At 49.2% G+C, this 19,614-nt stretch overlaps 1 protein-coding gene across 1 annotated transcript in view; it reads left to right on the top strand.

The window, feature by feature from the left end:
• Positions 1–1,796: 1,796 nt before the first annotated feature.
• Positions 1,797–19,614, top strand: part of EDAR (ectodysplasin A receptor) — a 93,983-nt gene continuing 76,165 nt past the window's right edge. Inside the window, exon 1 of the mRNA XM_088026668.1 lies at positions 1,797–2,049. The gene's annotated coding sequence lies outside the window, so the exon portion shown is untranslated. The remainder of the gene's footprint in view (positions 2,050–19,614) is intronic.

Here is a 19,614-nt window from a genome sequence, read left to right as displayed (position 1 = left end):
ACGTTGAGGTTAAAATTCTTACTTGGGAACCTACATTATCTGGATTAACCATTGACATTAGTTAAGTAAATCGAGTAAATACGGTTCCGCTCAACCTCCCTGCCCCAGTTCCAATCGTTTCAGTCTCTGTGTCCCTCTTAAGCTTTTTACTTTGTCATTTGTGAATTAATTTGCATGTATCCAGGACAGAGAAGACAAGATGGAAAGGGAGAACATAGAAATCCAGCCCCAGGTTGCTGCTCTGTTCTCCTGCATGTTGGTGGGCTTGGGGGAAGGGCGGGGTTCCTAATCATTTAACTTGTAAGAAATAATGGACAAACACTGAAAGCGATGTCCTTTCAAAATGTTTGTGTTTCAGGTGTCTTCCTGATTATCTACTATAACCAGGACAGAGGGATGGAAGAGCACCTAGTGGAGGGGGGGGGGTCCCAAACAGACCAGGCTCAGTCACTCACCGCTGCAGAGAGAGGAATGGTGGTGAAACAAGAAAGGAATTTATTTCAGTGAGGCCAACACCAGGAAGACAGCTGACTAATGTCTTAAAGACTGTCTCCAAAGTGCTAAAAATACATCCAGGTATATGTAAGGAAAATGTGGGACAAAGTTGGTGGGTACATGCAGGTGGGAAGTAAAGGCCAGTTCGATCACTGTCATGGGGTCAGTCATGAGGATCTTGCTGGCTCAGGGCAGTCCTTATTGCTTGAGGGGGGAGTTTCAGTTCCCGTCGGCCAGGGGCTTGGGGGGGAGGGGGCTTTGCTCACAGGATCTTTTGCCTGAGTTAAGAGATAAGCTGGAAAGAAGAACTTAACGGCACCTGGGTGGCTCAGTTGGTTGAGTGACTGCCTTCGGCTCAGGTCATGATCCTGGAGTCCCGGGATCCAGTCCCACATCGGGTTCCCTGCTCTGCAGGGAGTCTGCTTTTCCCTCTGACCCTCTATCCTCTCGTGCTCTCTCTCATTCTTTCTCTCTCAAGTAAATAAATAAAATCTTTAAAAAAAAAAGAAAGAAGACCTTAATCAATTAGAAAATACAAACTAAGGCCAAAATGGAGGTGGTTGAAGTCCTCTTTTATACTCATATCTAGGAGAGATATATGGAGTTACATGGGGTATATATGGCTCTCTGGCATTTAATGGGGTATTTATGGCTGTTTGGAGTTTAATGAGGTATATGTAGCTATCTGGAGTTTAATGGGGTATACATGGCTATCTGGAGTTTAATGGCTTATATATGGCTGTCTGGAGTTTAATGGGGTATATGTGACTAGGGCTTTGTGGGGTATATGTGGCTGCCTGGAGTTTTGTGGGATATATGGTGGTGGGGTGTTGGGAGAGTAGAGGAAACAGATCTGGGGACTCAAAGCCTGCTATAGGTGTGGGGGGAGAGGGGGAGGAGGACAGGAATGTGCACAGACATATGAACATGTCTCAGAATGATGCAGTAGCACCCATGCCTGTGGCCATCTCAGTAGGGGGTCCTTGGGTGAACAAGTCTTGATTAATGGAATTTTAATGCTAATTTAGTTTTTTGGTACTCCAGTCCCCAAAGGCTTTGGTTGTTCTGATGGAAGCAAGGCTCCCTTTCTAAAAAAAAGAAATTGATGATTTTACAAATTCCAACTGGTGTGTTTTTCAGGGCAGGAAGTGAAGAGCCAGGTGTGTGCGTCGGGCTGGCTGCAGAGGGGGCTAACCTGCAGAGCGAGGCGCCAGCATCTCAGTGCAGGGAGAGGCCTCTAGATGGTGCAGGTGAGTCTGCAGTGAGGGAAAGCCCCTCTGCAAGGACTGAGTTCACACACTCGCAGACAGGACAGAGCAGTCAAGGAAGAGTTCCCGGACAGCCCTTTGGAATAGAAAGAAAGTGGGGCTGGCCGCAGAGAGGTGCCTCGCCCCGGGCAGCTCTGCGGGCCTCCAGCGACGCTGGCCACCTGCTTCTCAGAGCACTGCTAGACGGCCACCTGTGAAACCTGGTGGCCCCACACGGGACCGTGCCTGCCTTTCTCCACAGACCGACTTCTGCTGGGACTAGAAACTGACCTGCCAGCAGGTCCAGGTAAGCCTTGGTCCTTCTCTTTGGGTTTTCTAAACTCTTTGGCTGTTTGAGACTGAGGTGTCATGGGCTGAGAAACGGCCTGAGTGCATTTTTGAAATGCGTGTCATTTTTGGGTTGCGTTTGAACAAGCTTTACCAATTACCGTGTGTCTGCACTACCCGTTCTAAGACCTGAGATTGTTCCTTTGTTTTCAGGAAAACATTAGAAACCCTGCTTTGCTCCTGGTTGCACATTTGGTTAGTGAGCCAAATTCTGTGTGTGTTTGGCTGACTTTAAGATTTTGGCTACCAAGACCACGGGTGTCTCCCGAGAGCATGAAAAGTATGTTTCTGAGGTTTGCCCCTGAGCCTGGCTCACGGGGAACACAGGCAGCAGCTGGGATTTAGCTATGTATCTGCGTCTCCCCTGAGTTACCTGCGGTGCTCTAAGAGACCTTCCCAGTGCAATTTTGAATCACGTCTGAGACCCGATGCCTCAGATGTCTCTGTTTTGGGGTGCACGGGGCGGGGAGTATGTATTTCTGATGATTGAAGCATTTACTTCCAGCCAAGAGGCTCTTCTCAGTGCTCTGACACATAGCGAGGTAGTTTGGGTTCCCGCGCAAGAGCCAGCTCTGATTCCCCGGCATCCTCTAGTAACTCCTCCTGCGCTTCGGGGGCGTGAGGACTTGGGGCAGAGCAAAGGGAGACGGCTGAGCGGGAGGGCGGCCGATGGGGGTCCAAGAGGAACAGTTAAAACAACAAGTGACAGGGTAGCAGAGCAGAAGCCCGTCAGTAGGGACATTCAAGAGTTGGTGGGACGCAGGGTACCAGAAGGCTGGAGAGAAGGACAGAAAGCAGAGGCCGAGCCCGCCTTCTCTGCTGTCCAGCTAGCCACTGCTCCATAGCTCTGAGGTTGCATGTCTGAGACCCTCTCTAGGAATGAAATGGCAGCTAATTCAAAATATTAACAAGGTAAAAAGCCATAATGGACTAAGGAGAAAGGGATCAATTTAAATAGCTAATATAGAGAGTATTTCTTGCCCGACTCGATGTTCTGAGATTTCGAAGGTATAGCCATTTAAAGTTACTTTTTGACAAAGTCCACCAAAAAGAGAGTTACTCATCCAAGTTGGGACGTTCTCATTTGTCCTGGCAATTGCCCACATGTCCCTTTCCCCAGCAGAGGAGAAGCCTGGGGGCCCTGCTCTGGGCTGGGTCAGCCAGGCCTCTGCTGTGATTTCTCCCCATCCTTCAGTGAGCCAGGCTGTACATGGGAATATTAATTTGTGATGGCACAGCAAAAGAGTAATCCTGGAAGCACATGGCTTTGGGAGGAAAAAGTAAATAAAATTTCCCTGAAATGTTTGCTTTTCACTCTCTGGCCACTATCTGATTTCTAACAGTAAACAGGATTTTCATTTTGTTGAAGACACATATTTGCAAAGCTCAGAAGTGTCAGGGGCTCACCCTTCTTCCTTAAGCATCAGCGTGTCCCCGTACCAGCACAGCACCTGCCACAGGCAGCCCCGTGTTTGCTTGGGGAAGTGAGGACAGACCTGGTCTTACCCCCTATTTCACACAGTACAAACCGGATTGACTCTTTTCACTGGGGAGCATCTTCTCATCAAAGTTCCGTAGGTCCCAGAAGACCACAGATAGAAGCCAGGTCACCCGAGTCTCCTTTCCATTTCCGGGTGAGTGAGTTTTGTGTTCTCTAAAAAATGAAATTCATTCTCAAGGAAATGCCCAGGAACTCAGCTGCAAAGACTCAAGCAGATCTGAAATCCAAACACAGGAGCTATAAACAGGATGGCATGTGGGAAGCCGGCCTGGTGCTTCGGTGGCTCAACCTGTCCCGTCACCTTCCCTCCCCGGGCCGGCTCAGTGTCCTGCCTGCACGCCTCCCAGCAGCTTTCCTTCAGGCCCCAGTTTGCTCAATTATCCCAGAGGACACCTGCCTGCCCACCTCTTTGATGCTGTTTGAGGCTCTGCCTAGGTGATTCCACCCTCCAATAGCATCATTAATTAACTTACATTAGGCTCACTTAGCACATTAGGTCAAATTAGGAAACTGAGGCCCCAGCCCTGCCTCAGAGAGTGCCGCCCATCACAGCAGGTCATGCAGTCCACCCTGAATTCACGTATTGGGGCAGGACTTTGATTCAATCTCCAATTATTATTTGCCTAAAGAGTGAAGAAGGGAAGATAAACTGATGTCCCATTGCTTAACTTCTGCCCTACATTTCTAGACCACTTTGCAAATTCTTCCTTATTTTCTGAACAAGGAAATGGAGCCTTAGAAAAGTTAAGTGGCCTGCCCAACCCCATATGGCCAATAATGACCGTGATGCCAACAGTAGCCTAAGGCATCATGCTTTGTAACTTGTAATTTGGAGGGGTTGGACTAGAACCTCTGTGCCCTGCATCTGTAGTGGACACGCTTGCCTCTGTAAGGACATGTGGTGAAGGTTCTGAGACAACCACCTGGTAAAACTGAGGGTAGTGGGGAGCAAACTTCTACCTTCATAGAGCTCAACCCTCACACCACACTGTTTGCTGGCCACCCATCTTCATCAGGGCTAAAGAGGAAGCAATCTAGTCTCCGTTCTTGTGAGCTGTCCCTATGAAGGCTTGGTAGTAGAGGAGATATTGGTGTGGGAAATACCAAGTTGCTGTTTGTATATAGTGCAAACAGAGTCAAATATAGGTGATTCAATCCAGGAACTAAGAGAAATTTGCAAATGACTTTTGGGGTTCAGGCACCCCAATGATTTCTTGGCCTCTGTTAGTACAAATGAGACTGGACTCTAGTTTTTCACCATTGTCTGTCCTGAGATTGTCACAGGGCAGTGCCCAAAGTGGGTAACCTCTACAATCAAAGCCAAGGACAAAACTTTGCCTTGGGTCTTAGCATCAAGGTAGGCCATTCATTTGCTGGTAAAAAAGAGATCCTACAATCCAAGGTGTCTTCAGTTCTCCCATAGGACATAGTGGGCACTCAGCAAAAGTGCAGTTGACCCTTGAACAATGCAGGTTTGAACTGTGTGGGTCCACTTATATGCAGATTTTTTTAAATAAATATAGTACAGTACTATAAATGTGTTTTTTCTTCCTTAGGATTTTCTTAATAACATTTTCTTTTCTCTAGCTTACTTTATTGTAAGAACACAGTATATAATGCATATAGCATACAAAATATGTGTTAATCAACTGTTTATGTTATTGGTAAATCTTCCAGTCAACTAGTAGTTAAGTTTTTGGTGAGTTGAAAGTTTTCCGTGGATTTTTGACTGCTCAGGGGTTGGCCATCCTAACCCCCACATTGTTCAAGGATCAGCTGTATGTCCAGTAAATGAATGAATGAATGAGATCCTTCTAAGAAAGGCCACCAGTTGTTCTAATCACACAGTGGGGAGCAAGGGGCTGTCTAACATCAAAGTGTACCCTAAATCAACAAGGAAACAAATTCCAGTTAGGAAAGCTACCCTCTCTGCATGCAGAGATACATGTTATTTCTCAAAGGGTGGGTGCCCACGGGTGTCAAACACACTGTTTGTCTACAAAGTGGAACAGACAGGAGCTGGCGAAGCTGGAGACCCTTCCTCCTCTGCCCAGGCCTCCCCCAGAAACACCCAGAGGTCTGTATGCACAGTTTCCCACGTAACTAGCCAGGAGGCCTTTGTGTTCCACTTCTGACAAATCAGATCACTGTGCAAAGCAGATGGTTGGTAATGAGCCTTGCACAGGGAAAGGCACTCGTGTTAATAGCCACAGCTGTGCCACCCACCAAGCTTCTATCATCCCCAGTCACTTCCCAAGACAGTAAATCAGACTGTGCTCTGCACGTGGCCGGAAGGTGCCTTGGCTTGTGAGGCCCAACGGAATCAGCAGACCGAGCAGTAACAGCCCCAGTGGTGTTGCCATTACTAGTAGTGGTGGGGCCCAAGGGTGCATGGAAGCCAAGCTTAGCTGTGGTATTTCTAGATCCCGTAAGACTGATGTTGTTAAACGATACCATCCAGTGGCTGTATACAAGCAACTAAGAGGTGAGCCCAAATACTGAAATAAGATATTAGTCTCTTGAAAATAATAGGGAGATAATTCTGCCAACAACACTCTAATCCTGACAAAAGGTGCTTACTTTGGAGATGAAGAAAGACACGTAGATCTAGACTACAGATGAAAAATGGCGGGGGTTGGGGGGAGGTCATAGTTTTGACAACTGTCAGTCCATTACCAAATATTTTCTCTTGAAGTCTCCATCCTGCCATATTTCCAGTTCCATATTTCTTAAACGTCAGGCACAGAAGAGAGATGAAGGTAGGATTTCATGTTGGTTTTAATGTACATTCATTCAGCGAACCTTTTCTGAGCACCTGCTTCATGGCAGGCACTTTAAAGGGACATAGCGATACAATGGTACCATGCATGGGTGAGGACAAACGATGTCCCTGTCTCGTGGAGCTTCCATTCTAGTGTGGAAAAAGAAGCCAGAATACATTGATATGGATGTAGTTTCAGGTAAATCCAATGCCATGAAGAAACAAGTAAGCAGGGGAAGCAGAGAGAAGGCCCTGGGGGAGCGGGCCCCTTGAGAAGTTATCTGAGTGAAACCCTAAGTGAAGTGAGGGAGAGAACCAAGGGGAGGCCCCGGGCTGGGGATGAACTCAAGACATGCCAACACCAGCAGGAGTGCCTTCCTGCTGTGGCAACAGCAGAGGGAAAGGTGGGAAGGAGCAGGAGAGGAAAGAAGAGAGCGGAAAGCCAGAGCATGCCAGACTAGAGGCCATGGTAAGAAGTCTGGGCTTTCACTGCAGGACGTGGGAAGGCAAAGAAAACCATGTATTAACTCGGGCTGAAGTATTCACCCCCTGTGCCATTCGGGGACCATCAGTGCCCACAGCACCCTAGTTGGTATATTGTGAAACGCACCCCCACCTGCCGTGAGTCAGGTCTCCAGCTGTGCTCTTCCTGAGAGAGCTGGTCTGGCTCATGTGTGGGCAGCAGGGGCAGGCAGCAGGAGAAGATGGCAGGACGGTGGGATGATCCCTTTCAACCCAACAGCTGTTCCCTCTGCAATTAACAAAGGACAGAGGGGCCCTTCCTGAGAAAAATTTTAAAGATTCCAACTTGAAACACATGCTTACATTTTGTAAAGTCTCAAACTCGAAAGAAAACACTGAACATTCCTACAGAGTCCCACATACCTCCTACCCTTTTGCACCCTACCTGATCCTCCTGCAGCCAGCCCCAAGCCATTGGGGGATGAGTGGGGGATGAGCCAGCCCCCACTCATCCCACTTCTCACTTGGAGAGATGGAGAGGCACTTCCCAGCATTGGGAATTGGGCGGGCAGAGCGGCTCTGATAGCGCAGCCCAGCGCCCTGACATTCAGTTAGCAAGCCTCCTCTTCCAGGATTAGTTGGGGAACTAATTGAGAGATCAATTTCACACCCAGTTTTGCATGCCAGAGCTATTCTTGTCCATTGCGCACAGCCCTAGGAGCTAGGGAGAACCCTGGCTGCTCAGCCCCATGCAGCAGGTGGCTCGCCAGCACCTGGCAAACTGGATTTCCTTCCAAGTAATAGGACTGTGGAGAGGTACCTCAGCCTAGAGGAAGAGACCCCATTGCAGTGAAACCCACAGCATTGAAAGCACATGGATGGGTAATGAGGGAGGAGGTGGGGGAGGACTCAGGGGCTTGGCATCTGGCCGAGCTCCTGATACTATACAGGGAGGCCCTAGACCACAGAGGATGGTCAGATGGGATGCACACGTCTGTTGCTTTGGCTGATTTTGTTTACCTGGCAAATATGGGTTTATGGCTTAATATTTTGATTGAGGCTTTTTGTTCTTGCATAACAAATATTACCTCTGGCCCAGAAAAACCGTAATCCTTAAAAATACTAGAATGCACTGCACTTGCTTAAAAGCACCTCAGAGGACTTTCAAGGTTCATTTTCTTTAAGATTTAGTCCTTAATAATGACTAGAAATGGCTGTTCCTAAACCTTCCTGTCCGTAATGAAGAAAATCCATCAGAATGGACACTTTGGGGATGTGGCTGTTCAACACTCCACTCTCAGCAGAGGAGGGGCCGGGCAGCTGGGCTGGGTGGCGTTGGTAAATGGCACAAGGCGACTGTGCATCAGTAGATTTGCAGAGTGGTTTTCTGCTTGATGGATTCCTTCCTGGGTGATACAATCTTCAGTAAGTATCATTTAAGTTAGAAGAGTTTAAAACAACTTCGGCAGAACCCCTTTCAGGGTTTAGCTCATTCTTGCAGAGATTGGGGGAGCGAGACCCATCCTGAAGATATGTGAACATGCAGCAGACGACTGATCTATCCCGGTGGCCTCTGGCAGGGACCAGCTCTGTTCCTACGACCCCTGTGATGTGAGCACGTGTCTTGGCCCCCTCCAGCACTCATTTAAGCAATTTTGCTCCTCATTTTATGAACAGAAGAAACCAAGGCAGGGACATTCCAGTGACTTGGGACACTTGGTTTTGAGTCAAGTCTGAAAACCAAGAGACCAAACTTGCGCCACTATTGCTGCCCATCGGTTTCCACCGTGAGGTCTGCACATGAACTTCATTATCCAAACAGACCACACACAGCTCTCTAACTTGACTTCTGCAATTGGTGTGTGTGAGGGAAGCGGCGCTTGAGAATATTACCCTGATGATTATCGCAGTTGTTGCTTTTGAAGGCAAATATTTATTTTGTGAGGATTGCAAAACTAAGAATAGTAGAATGTGGAGCTCCTCATTATGTTTACAGAATAAACAGAATTGAGACACTGACAAATCCAAGGTCCCTTGTTCTCGGAGGAGCCAACTGTTTGCCTCCTACATCAATTAAATAAAAGCAGGGGCCTCTGGAGGTGCAGGTCTCCGTCCAGCTGAGCATCCTTCTGCCCACCCTGCTGGGTTCTAGTCAGGAGGATGTGGGCTCCCTGCGTGGGCACTGGCTGGCGGGTCTGGGGGGCATCTGTCCTGTTTACCACAGTGGCCTGAACAACACTTCTCCAGGGCCTCCCTGCAGATTTTTCTTTTTAAATTAGAGAGGCCACTATATTTGCCATAGAATACTGGGCTACAAATTTTGCTCGAGGTTTTGTAAGAAGAGCTAAAAGAAATGGAAGGCCTGGCCCCTGTTCTTAGGGCGCATAGTATCGAAAGGAAGAAGTAGGACAAATAGCCACATAGTCACACACAAACAGAAAGACAGATTCATGTAAGAAATGGAAATAAACAGCACTTACCACGTTGCATTGCACTGTTCAGTGTGAGTCTCTGGTGTTGCGCTGCATGGTGCTGTCTGAGGCCGGGAGCACATCTCCATGGGGAGCACCCCTTCAGCCTCTAGCACCTGGGATGTATGTGCCTCATACATAGTACTCAGTAAATGTTTATATAAACCAACCTTGATGGAACATTTACTACCTTCACATTTGCATTTTATTTAATCTGTGTAATAATCCTGTCAAGTTGAAAGGGTGTCACATCAGGGTGTCACAAATGTGCAGTTAAGGCTTGGAGAGGTGAGGCGACTGGTAAGTGGCAGCCTTTCAGCTGAGGTTCACAGACCTCAATTTGGTGTCTTTCCATGGAGTCCTTCAGAGATCAGATCTGGGGCGGGCTGTTGTATATTAGATTGAAATTTAACTTTATATCGTAACCCATTTTAGGGGTGGGGAATGATTTCTGCCTAGAGAGATGTCTAGAACCCTAGACAATCTGAGTTCCCCAGATCCCTTTTTTTTCTTTTTTTTTGGGGGGGTGGGGCAAGGAGGGACAGAGAAAGAGGGAGAGAGAGAATCCCAAGCAGGCTCCACGCCCAGCACGGAGCCTGACATGGGGCTCGATCTCATGACCTGAGATCATGACCTGAGCCGAAATCAAGAGTCAGTCGCTCAACAGACTGAGCTACCCAGGCGCCCCTCCCCAAATCCCTTTGCAGTAGCCCTGCCGGCTGGGCCCAGAGCCTGTGGATATGTTATTTGGGGCAGCAGGATGCTGGGAGCCAGAGCAGAAAACAGAACTTCTCTTTCCATCCCCCAAGGCCAAGAGCAAACCCAGCAGCCGCTGTCCTCACAACGGCAACATCAGAACTGCATGAGACCCAAGACAAGCCAGATCCACTTCAACGTCAGAGGCCTTTCTTCCCTGATGTTGGGCTGGATGTGTCCTATTGGGGTAGGACTAAAGTGGGCACACCATGGGAGGTGGGCACAACCACAAGAGGTAGCATGACTTGAGAAAGGATGCTGAGGCCAGGGGCTGTGTGCAAGTGTGGGTCGGAGTGAGAGAGAGACATAGGCCCAAGTCCTGGCTCCTCCATGGGCTAGTGATGGGACTGTGGTCATTGGGGAATGTCTATCGGTTACCCTGAAAAGGATAACAATACTCAGCTCATGGGATCATTGTGCAGATTTAGGTGAGGTGAGGCAGGCAAAGCTCTGAGAACAGGACAGGGCACCTGTAAGCCCTGTCAATGCTCTGCATGTGCTCATGGGCTAAATTTAAGACGTCAGCTAGACCTCGGCTTATCAGTCATTCACAGTGGTTTCGTGAAGGTCAAGGCCATCTGAGGTATCCATCTTTCCCTGGAACAACCTATCAATTTGGCCAGGATCCAGAATCCCCCTGGGACCCTGAAGTTAAGGTGCAGCTACACAGTGGAGGACAGGCCAGGGTCAATGAACCCTGTGGAGCATGGTGTCTGGTTGGCCGCACCTACCAGTGACCCTTTGGCTGCACATGGGCCACGCCAGCCTCCCTGCTGCCCCTCACACAAGCCACAAGGTGCTGCATCTGCTATCGCTTCCGCCCAGAATGTTCTTACCCAGGATCTCTGTGTCTTATTCATCCCCTTCAGGTTTCTGCTAACAAGTCACCTGATCACAGAAACCCTCCCTGGCCCCGCTCGGAATAAAAGAGTGGCTCCCACCTCCAAACTCCTGTTTTTTAGCATTGATCACTAGATGACTCATTATACATACAATGTAACCTAGGGATTATCATATCTGTGTGAGCCTAGAACTTGGTGGGCGATCAAGTTTAGAATCTCATTTAGAAACATGGGTCACTGCTGAGACCAGAGGCAGTCGTGCCTGCCAACCTGGGGATGGGAATTTCCTCCCCTGCTCTTGACAGCCTCACAAGGCAGGTTTCACTCTGCCCTTCCCTGCTGCAGTGTCAGGATGTGACTCTCAGGAGACTTCTTGGGAGTCTCTCATTGCAGCTCTGTATGGAATCAGTGAAGCAACTAGAGGAGAGGACGGACTAAGCGGAGGTTGAAGATCAACTAGGAGACCAAAGATGAGTTTCCTTCTGGTGAGGAATTCCGAAAGCTTCAAGTGCCCCCTGCCCTACCCACGCCCCCCGTGCAACCCACAGCGGCCAGAGCCACTCTGCACAGGGGTGCGCACTGTCACGCACGCACACAGCAGGCGTGGGGGGCGAGTCACCACACTGTGTCACAGGTGGGGGGGCTGCAATACTCCCCACCCACCCCCACCCGCCTCCCCAAGTGCCACCATCAGAGCCCAGTCAGGGGCCCATCAGGAAACACAGAGGGTCAAGATGAAAACACTTGGTTCAAGGGGCCAGTCATCCTCTGAGAGCCGCACAGAGGGGACCACACCTTTGCCTCCTCAGACACTCTGAACTGTCCTTTCACCTGTTGGCTGCTGGTGTCTGAAATCTGCCCAAGTCCTCCACTGGGTCTTCAGTTCTGGCCATAATGCATCTAACCCTGGGTGGGGCAGCAACGTCCGTGGCTCAGCAGCTTTGCCATCTGAAATCTCCCCATTTCCTGGGGCTTCCTTCCCATCCTTTCCTTCTGTTGTTCCTCAATCATCCCGTTTTGGATAAACAGCTCCACTGAAGTGTGGAGCTTCTCCAGCAGCACCCCAGCAGGCCCGCCCCATGCAGGCCCAGTGCTGGTTGTCTTCGGACCCTGGCACTTCCCTGTGCGCACACCCTTTCTCACAGTGCCTGCATCAGAATTACCTGGTGGGCAAGGCTTTACAATCACTGCTCCCCGGCGCCTGGCACTGTCCTCAGCTGCTCTGGAGCACCCTGTGGGGTGTGTGTGTGTGTGTGTGTGTGTGTGTGTGTAATGCAACAACAGAAGAGCTCAGGATGAGGCCTGGACTGGGCAGGAGGTGTGGAAGAATGAAGGGCAGAAGCAGCCTGGTGTGGGCACCGGCAAAGGAGCTTGTTGGAGGAGCCGAGGTTCACCAGATGGAGGCAGGAAACCTGGCTCTCAGTTTCTCCAACTGGATGATGATACCTTTACTTCCTGCACATCTGGGGTCTAAGCTACAGATTCTCCCTTAACTAACAGCAAGAAAGCTCTGTTCCTTAAGTAGGAGTTAAATACTTGGGAGGCATGATGAAGAAAGGCAGAGGGTGGGCGGGAGGGAGGGCCTCGGCTTTATCGGGTGGTTTGGCATCTATGAGTTTTAGGTGAATCTCCTTTTCTACAACACTGAGCATCTTTCAAGCTGGCGCTTCTCTGCTTACTAAGTAGACACCTGAGCCCTCACGGGAAAATGCACCATCTGCTCCTTATGCACAGCCCCCACCCCGCCGCTGAAAACTCTGGAGGGTTAATGGTTTCCTTTTGGAAAACTTTCAAATTGTATTCATTTGAGTTTACATTAGCTGCTTCCTTCTGTTCTGTGTGTGGATTATTCTCCTGTTGGGTTTAATTTTACCAGATTTGCAGCTGTGCTAACAAATTCCCTGATGTCCTTCTGCTTTCAGAATGGATTTTTCTAAGTCTTTTCTCTGGCTTTACTGATAGACTGTGTCCATACTGCAATACGCAGTGTCGGGCACTGTTTGGTGTTCGTATTGCTTCAAAACCCATTTCCTCTCACCATACTTCACTGCATCTCAGAGGCTAACAAGTTAGTTTTAATATTTTAATGGTTAAAATTTATGATTTATAAAAATCACTGCTAAACACAAAGCAACAACACCAAAAATGTTTCTCTTAGTGCCATCAGTGCCTCAGCAACTCTTAGGAGAATCTGTGTGTTCCATAAATATGAAGATCCCCTGGGGGCCTACTTTTTAGAAATACATTGTGAAAGTCTGAGTCTTTAAAAAATATTTTAAACATGCAAATTGGTAAAGATACCCAGAACCTGCCAATTTCAATAGTTTTGGTGAAATTTTTTTAATGAGCTTCTTGTATTTAATTAGACCAAAGATGGGTCTCTAAAAGAGATTCTCAGTGAAGGCAGCACCCCCGCAGGCCCGCCCCATGCAGGCCCAGTGCTGGATGTCTTCGAGCCCTGGCACTTCCCTGTGCGGACACCCTTTCTCAGCAGGAAAAATGCCTGCAGCCCAGTTCTGTTGGAGGAGGTTGGTTGGAGGTCTTCTATTAGAAATAGGTTCCTTGAGGTATCTCATCTATATCCATAGATGCCACGAGTCCTGTCTATAAATAAGAATACGCATGTGCTATAGGACTCTAATCCGTCCTACAGTATCATGTCTTGCGTTTAGTGAGGGCTTAGGAAGTGATTAGTTTGTATTAATGACAGATTGAGCAAGAAAAGAAAACACAAATTATGGTTTTTCCCTCTCAGCAGGAGTTGTGCTAGGGCCCAGAAAATCCTACTGGCCTTTCACAGACCCTGAAGCCCATTGCCACGGTCCACTCTGTAGTCTTGTGTTAATTAAAGTCTTGCAGACTTTTTCAGCAATGGAACCAACAACGACTCTTTCAGTGAGATGGTGTCTTGAAGTCAAGGAAGCAGGTATTAGGATAGGGGACTTTCAGATGTGCCAGGTCCTTCATAATACCTGGAATCATTTTTTACTTAAAGACTATTCAGAGAGGCCAAGATCCTCAAAGAGCCAACGGCAAGAGGCCATCGACCTCTGAGGGCAGCACTAATGAGCCTCGAAGGCAGAGCTCTTGGCAAGGAGTCCAGGACATTTCAGTTATCCTTTCTGGAAACATGCAGGGGCCGGCCCTTGGTGGGCTACCAACATTGTCAGGGCACTGCCGCTGACTTGCTGTCACAACACGGTCACCTGCATAGGGGTAAGCTGGTTCTTTCTTGCACTGGGAGGTAACAGGCACCCTCAGACATCTCCTCACCTTGCCCCACACCCAGATCTACATTTCTAATGCCATTCACAAATGGTATCAGCATTCCTTAGAGAGAGGGCTCATCACAAGGTTGGGGAAGGGAAATACAGAACAAGCCTGGAGCATCCTCTAGGGCCAGAAAGCAGGGAAGGGCTAAAAAAAAACAACAACATGGGGGTATGTCAGAGGGACACAGGAATCAACTGAAAGAGCTCCCAATCACCGGAGCTGGAATAATTTGAGCAATAAGGTATAATTGGATTATAATCCAAAATTTAAAATAAATATTCCTGCATCTAAAATACATATCCATCGAAATAAATGATTGCATGAATAGAAGATAAGAGACAACTCTCTCGTACAGAAGAATTGAAATAGATTATGGGGACACGCCCCTCTCAAGGAGGTGGAGTATAACTCCCCACCCCTTAAGAGTGGCAGCTCATAGTCATCACTAAGAGGGCAAAGAGGTCAGTATGGAATAGAGAAACTTACCTTTAGAGTGGAAGGGCCTGGTATGTGCTCCAGGTCAGTCTCAGTGGTGACACATGATGTTGACAGTATGCGCACCTGACAGGATATGATGAAAAGGCTGCTTTACCCCAGTGATCTCCCTCCCCAAGACCCATAAACCCAGTCTGACCATAAGAAAAGCATTGTCCAAACCCCTCAGTTGAGGGACTTTCTGCAAAACACCTGACCAACACTCCTCAAAACTGTCAAGGTCATCAAAACCAGTGAGAGTCTGAGAAACTATCAGAGCCTGAGGGCGACGTGGAGATTAAACGTGCTATAATGTGGTGTCCGGGATGGCATCCTGGGACAGGAAAAGGACATTAGGGAAAAACTAGGGACAGCTGAATAAAGTATGGATGTTAGCTACTTATCATGTACTAGTAAGGCCCATCCCTGGGTTCAGACCCAGTCCCCACCTTGCCCCTCAGGCTTTGGGAAGGTTACAGTTCCTGGGGTGCTGGCCCAGGGTGCTGGCCCATCTCTTGCCCCCTGAACACTGCCTGATCCCTGTAGGCAGTGTCCTTGCACTTAAGGGTGGACTCTGAGGAAAAGCAAATTCAGTGATGGGTTCTGGTTCTTCAAGCCAGGTGTAAAGGTGGGCCTTGGGCAGGAGGCTGTCTGCCTGGTCTAGGGACAACTGAGTTCCTGCCTCCAAGGGCTTCTGAATCTCCACCAGAATCCTGCAAGCTGCACGTGTTCTGTGCATGCCTGGGGCGGGGTGGGTGGGGGGGCAATGCAGGTGGTGAAAAGAACTAGAATTCCACCTTTGCCACTTAGGTTAAATTCCTTCTCCCCTATGAATCTGTCAGTGAAATGGGAATAATGTCTACTTTTCATGCCTTAAGGATTGTAATAATGCTTATAAAGAGCATTATGGGTATCTAACCCATAATCCACCATCAATATGTGGCATCTTTCATTTTTTGTTTGTTTGTTTTTTAAAGATTTTATTTATTTATTTGAAAGAGAGAGAATGAGAGAGTGAGCATGAGCCTGGGGAGGGGCAAAGGGAGAGGGAGAAGCAGACTCACCACTGAGCAGGGAGCCTGATGCAGGGCTTGATCCCAGAACCCTGGGATCATGACCTAAGCCAAAGGCAGACGCGTAACTGACTGCGCCACCCAGGCACCCCTGGCACCTTTGGGGGCCTTTGAGAATTCTGATTTTTTTCTTACCAGGAGATGGAAAGCCAAGCTTGTGGCTGTAAGCCAGGCAGTTTGCAGTGTTTGGAGTCTGTGGCGAACAAGCCATGTTCTGAGTGCAGCCTGGACTCCCCAACTGGCTGTCTGGAAAAAGCATTCCTCATTTCTTTTCCCCCCAGAGACAGCCAGTGCCTTGGCAGGTAGAGAGAGAAGGGCACGTGGTTCTAGGTGCCACGGCTGGCAGGCTGGGACTGTTCTAGCACAAAGCAGAGAGTCAGGGGCTCTGCTCACTGCCAGGGTTTGGGTCCAAGACACCCTTGGGCACTAGAAGCCTCTGGGCATCCCTGTCTGTGCTGCTGTGGGGACAGGGTTGCCAGATGCTGTTCGCACCCCACTGTCCCACCTTTCCTCTGCCCACCGCTGGGAGGAACCTTTCCACTTCCAGGGGCCTATTTTCACAGAGGGCAGGGAGGTGGCATTATGAACACCTGGTGAAGCACCCTCTTAGGAAATACTAATGCCCAGCTTAGAAAGTTCACAAAGGCAGAACCTTGCTAGCCAGCGGAGGTGGTGGAGTATGGGCACAGGAAGAGGCATAGACCCAGCAGTGGCAGCAGGCAGCCTCGTGGTCACCACCTTTTCTCACACCCTTTCTGAGTCTCAGCGTCTAGTTTCTGGGCCATCGGCTGTTGTCTGGTCATTAACCGATCAGCTGGGTGGTGTTTGTTTGCTTTTCACCAAATTAGCCGGACAAGTTCCCAGCCCAGTGCAATCATAGCCATGGCTTCAAGACAGGCCGAGTAGGGGCAAATCCATCCACCCCGTTCAGACGCTGATTCTGCCAACACTTGGCGTGCAGGGCAGACATCCTGTTCTGAACCAAGGTTGTGTCTCTGTTCTCCGAAGCCGCCCGAGCCTGACCCAGCCCTGCCCCCAGCCAGCACTCCCGCAGCCTGGCAGGGCTGGAAGGGGCTGTGGCCTGGATATTGTCACCGAAGCCAGCCAGAAGGGCAGGACGGATGCCTGAGGGGATTCCAGAAAGAAGTGGAAACCACAGCATGATTGTGTGGGCTGGGGCTGGGTGATCCCACTGTGTCGGGCCTTGCCTCTCTCTGTGTGTAGATTTCATTGTCATTGTCTGCTTTAAACCTGAAGCTTCTACTAAAGAACCGAGGTCAGCCTGTCTATTTAAGTTCTGTGGAACAGAACCTGATGCCACATGGATGTCTCACCAGGGCGTGGCCGACAGAGCAGAGGACTCACAGGTGAAGCAGATCAAACGACCCCAACACTTAGCAACTTCAGACAACAGAACTTTGCCATCTCACAGCATTTTGGAGGGTCAGGCTCGGGGAGCGGCTCAGGGTCTCATGAAGTTGCAGTCGCTGGGGCCACACCATCTGAAGACTCGATGGAGGCCGGGGAGCCACGTCTGCATGGCTGCTGGCAGATGGCCTCACGTCCTGGCTGTGTGAACCTCTCCACGGGCTGCTTGAGTGTCCCCACGATACAGCAGCCACGCCATCCAGGACAGCAAGCAGGAAGCCACAGCGCCTTTTATGACCCAGGCTCTGAGGCAGCGCACGGTAACTTTTCCTTTTTCTGGTGGTTGGAAGCGAGCCACTAAGATCAGCCCATACTCACAGGATGGGGAATTAGGTTCCACCTTCTGAAGTCGACATCAGAGTTTGTGTACGCATTTGAAACCAGCACACCTGATTTCTGACGCTAGCTTGTCCCTGACTACTACGTGACCTTGGGCGAATCACTTCAAATCTGGAGGCTTTGGTTTCTTCTGTAAAATCAGAGTGCTGACCAAACGCCTCAGAGCCTCCCCTCGGCCCTCATGCCCTATCATTCATTCATTCTATGTATTTGTTAACTAAACATTTACTCAGTTCTTACTCTGTGTCTAGCTCTTTTCTCAGTTCCTTTTCCTCATACTGGAATACCTGGGGAATATCTAAAAAATGCTGGTGCCTGGAACCCATCCAAGAAAACGAGCTTTAATTGGTCTGGGTTGGAGCCCAGGAGTTCCACAGTCTTAAAATCTCCCCCAGTGATGCCATTGTGCAGGCAAGATTGAGAACTGGTGTTCTAGAGTCATAACCTTGAACATCCTGAATCACCTGGGGATCTGGGTAAAATGCAGATTTTGATATTGTGGGTCTGGAGTGAGGCCTCAGATTCCGCATTTCTAACAAACTCCCAGGTAATACAATGCATTTGAATAGCAAATTTCAGTTGCTGGGAGAAAGGTGCAGAAGTACAAGGACAGTTCCCATTCCAAGGAGCAAACAATCTAGCTGGAGAGGAAGACATAGCATGGCAATGTAACCAGCACCCCAAGACCTCAGTGCCCAATATGTGGCCCAGACGGAACATACCAGGAATTGAGTTTGAGGCAGTGAAGAGTGTCCCAGGTGACCCACTGAGTTCTCTCTGCCTGGACTGTCACAGCCATGACATCGTTCCCTCCCGTTCCTCCAGCAGCAACACGGAAGGCGAGCAGAAAGCCCAGGTCCTTCTGTGATCTGTGGAAGTCTATTTGTCTTATAGTGTATTCCCAAGATGCTTTTATTGTTTAGTGAGCCTGCTTTTATTGGCGCCACTAACAAATTAGAATGTGCTTTCTGAGCTTATGTTAATGGCGTGAAATTCTAGGCTTATGGAAATTCTAGTAAAATTTCTTTTCATGAGGGACGCCTGGGTGGCTCAGTTGTTAAGCATCTGCCTTCGGCTCAGGTCATGGTCCCAGGGTCCTGGGATCAAGCCCCGCATCGGGCTCCCTGCTCAGCGGGAAGCCTGCTTCTCCCTCTCCCACTCCCCCTGCTTGTGTTCCCTCTCTCGCTGTGTCTCTCTCTGTCAAATAAATAAATAAAATCTTTAAAAAAAAATTTCTTTTCATGAAAGCTGCAAGTAACCATTGTCCTAGTTTTTCTTCTTTCTCTCTCATGGTTTTTCTGTTTGCTCTGCTGGGTCCTCTCCCGGTCCTTTGAATAGGAAGAAACGGAAAGATTCTCAGAACCTCAGTTCTTAGCAGAAGCCCTGCTCCTCCTTGGTTACTCTCTTCCGTCAGAACTAGGCCTGACTCTGGGGCTCACTGCTGTGTGTGGGCTGACCACACTCACTCAGCCTCCCGGCCCCGGTCTGGCTTCTGAGGGCTGGTCCAGCCACATCCACATGTGCCATGCCGTCTCTCAGAACCCAGTAGATCTGGGATGACCCCGGGCCCCTCCTCAGCCCCTGAAACAGACTCCTAGTTGAACTCTGGCTTCCAGGTTCTCTTCCATTAACAGATTAATAGTCCTGAAATAGTTCCTTTGCCCTGTCACTGATTACACACACTCCTGGCTCCTCACATCCTAATGAAGTACTTTTCACAAATTTTTTTTAATTGAAGTATAGTTGACATACAATGTTATGTTAGTTTCGGGTGTGCAACGTGGTGATTCAACAGTTCTATACATTATGCGGTGCTCACCATGGTAAGAGTGGCTACCATCTGTCACCTTATATTATTACAGTATTATCGACTACACTCCCTGTGCTGGAGTTTTCACCTCCATGACTCACTGGTTTTAGAACTGGAGGTTTCTACCAGTACTTCTCAGACCCTGCGGTGCACCACCTGGGGCCCTGTGAAAATGAGACTCGGACTCGGTGGAGGTGGGGACGAGTTTGCCGCTCTGGCCGCTCCCGTGTTGCTCAGCATGCTGGTGCTAGGCCGGGCAGCACGGCGCTGCCGGGTGCGCTCCCAGCGGCTCACCGTCCAGGGTTCACAGCAACCCGCCCGCACCCTGCGCATC

This window comes from Eumetopias jubatus, unplaced genomic scaffold, assembly GCF_037043125.1.
Source record: "Eumetopias jubatus isolate StellerSeaLion01/CBP00866 unplaced genomic scaffold, mEumJub1_p1.0 scaffold_9, whole genome shotgun sequence".
NCBI lineage: Eukaryota > Metazoa > Chordata > Mammalia > Carnivora > Otariidae > Eumetopias > Eumetopias jubatus.
The sequence above is the reverse complement of the archived record's forward strand: the minus strand, read 5'-3'. Positions and strand labels throughout refer to the sequence as shown.